Genomic DNA, 2,930 nt, shown 5'->3' with positions numbered 1-2,930 from the left:
GGATTATATAACTAAATTTAGTAAAGAATCCTTGGACATTCCCAACTTGGATATGGCTACGGCTGTTGAAGCCTTCAAAATGGGACTGCTTAAGGATTCATTATTCTATGATGATCTTGTTATGACACCATGCAGGAATCTAGATGAAGTAAGAACTCGGGCACTCAGGTTCATCCGGCTAGAGGATGACAAGAGGATCCAGGAGAGACAAGTAGGATCCTCAAAACAGGAGAAGCAAGGATCCTCCTTCAAGAACAACAAATTCAAATCCTACCATAGAAATGAGAACCAGAATGTGCATGCTGTTGACCAAGAAGAGGATGATGAAGATTATCCTCCAATCTCAGAATATTGTTTTTTCCGTTGATAATCATGAACTGATCCTTGCAATGCAGAATCTAGGTGAAAAAGCTAGGTGGCCCAGGAAGAATGATAAACCATCCGGGACTAAAGACAAGTCAAAATGGTGTGCATACCATGAGGATTTCGGGCATCTAACTGAAGAATGCATAGCTTTAAGAAAAGAGATTGGATATCTGTTAAGCAAGGGGCACCTAAAAGAATTGTTGGGAAGAAAAAAGCAAAGGACTCAGGATCCTGAAAGGATCCCTGAAAAGGCTCCAGCACTTCCGGCAAATGCACAAGTGATCAACTTTATTTCCGGAGGATCAGACATCTGTGGTACATCCTTCTCGGCGGCCAAAAGGCATGCAAAGGAGTCAAAAGTGGATAATGGAGAAAGACCTATTAGAACATCAAGTGTCTCAGAGGGGAAGATGATAACGTTTGATGAGGATGATCGCATTAACATTCAGGATCCTCATCATGATAGTTTGGTTATTACTCTCTTTATCTCTAACCATTTTGTCCGCATGATCCTTATCGATGGAGGAAGCTCAGTGAACATTATCCAGCTTGATGTTCTGAAGAAAATGGGTATTCCAGAATCAGACATCACACCAAGATCCTCCGTGCTTGTAGGATTCAGTGGAGAAACGAAGAAAACTCTGGGGGACATCAAACTCCCAATCTACGTGGAAGGATTACATAATTATCAAAAATTTTGTGTTATTGACTGTTTATCTTGTTGTAATGTTATCCTTGGCAGGCCCTGGATACATGATATGAAAGCAGTCCCATCCACCTATCATCAATGTGTGAAACTCCCTAGCCCATGGGGGATAATCAAGATCGACAGTGATCAGCAGGAGGCTAAGGATTGTTATACATCATCCATGAAGCCAACCTCGAAGCCAAGGGAGCAATAGCAATTACAGTATCCTCCGAGAAATGTCTTGGAGGCAAGGGAACAGGATGTGGATGAAATCCTCATGGATCCTAGTGATCCTGAATCAAAAATCTATATCGGATCAGGGATCCTTGGCAAGATGAAAGAAGACTTAATATCCTTCCTCAAAAGAAGAAAATCTACCTTTGCTTGGAAACATGAAGATATGACAGGTATATCTAAGGATATTATTACTCACAAACTTGGCATTGACAGGTCTATCAAACCAATCCATCAAAAAAGGAGGAAGTTTGCACCAGAAAGGAATGCCATTATCCAAGAAGAAGTAGAGAGACTACTTCGAGCAGGTATGATCAGAGAGGTAAAATATCCAAAATGGTTAGCCAATGTGGTTGTTGTCCAAAAGAAAAATGGAAAGTGGAGGGTATGTGTCGATTTCACCGATCTGAATAAGGCATGTCCCAAGGATCCTTTCCCATTACCCCACATTGACTCCATGGTGGATGCAACGGCGGGGCATGAACTGTTGACCTTTATGGATGCATCATCTGGATTCCAACAAATTCAGATGGAACCATCTGACCAAGAGGATACAGCCTTTATGACCCCAACAGGTTTGTATTGTTATATTGCCATGCCTTTTGGATTAAGGAATGCAGGTGCAACATATCAAAGGCTGGTAAATATGATGTTCAAAGATCAAATTAGACAAACTATGGAAGTATACATAGATGATATGGTAGTCAAATCAAAGAAAGCTGAGGATCACCTAAGGGATTTGGAAGAAGCATTTGATATCCTTGATAATTATAACATGAAGCTTAATCCTTCAAAATGCCACTTTGGCGTTAAGGCAGGTAAATTCCTAGGATATATGGTAACTCAGAGAGGTATTGAAGCAAGTCCGGAGCAAATTAAAGCACTAATGAACATCAAGTCCCCTGCCAACGCTAAGGATGTGCAAAGGCTAACAGGCAGGATAGCAGCTCTGAACAGGTTCATATCAAAATCCTCAGAAAAATGTAAAGAATTTTACGATATCCTAAGGAAGAACAAGAAGTTTGAATGGACTGAGAAACATGAGAATGCTTTACAAGCCCTTAAAGAATATATGTCCTCAGCACCATCATTAACAAAGCCTGAAAAAGGAGATGTGTTGTCCTTATATTTGGCGGTATCCTCAACCGCTGTAAGTGCTGTCCTTGTTAAGGATCATGAAGGTACACAATATCCTATCTACTATGTAAGTAAGAGTTTACTTGATGCCGAATCCAGGTACTCACACCTCGAAAAACTTATTCTTGCATTAATCATGGCATCAACTAAATTAAGGCATTATTTTGAAACCCATACTATTGTTGTTAGAACTAACTTTCCAATTAAGAATGTCCTCAGGAAACCAGAGATGTCAGGAAGAATGGCTAAGTGGGCAGTAAAGCTTAGTGCCCATGATATAAGATATGAGCCAAGAACAGCCATTAAATCCCAAGCATTAGCTGACTTTGTGGCTGATTTCAGTAGTGATCTACAAAAAGAAGCAGAATTGGAAGTCCAACAGCTGGATGAGACCAAGGATCCTTGGATACTACACACCGATGGATCCTCAAATGTCAAGGGCACAGGGCTTGGGATACTACTAAAATCGCCACAGGGGGACATAATACCCCACTCCATAGCCTGT

This window comes from Helianthus annuus, chromosome 15 (assembly GCF_002127325.2).
Source record: "Helianthus annuus cultivar XRQ/B chromosome 15, HanXRQr2.0-SUNRISE, whole genome shotgun sequence".
Classification (NCBI taxonomy): Eukaryota; Viridiplantae; Streptophyta; class Magnoliopsida; order Asterales; family Asteraceae; genus Helianthus; species Helianthus annuus.
Note: the sequence above shows the minus strand (reverse complement) of the source record.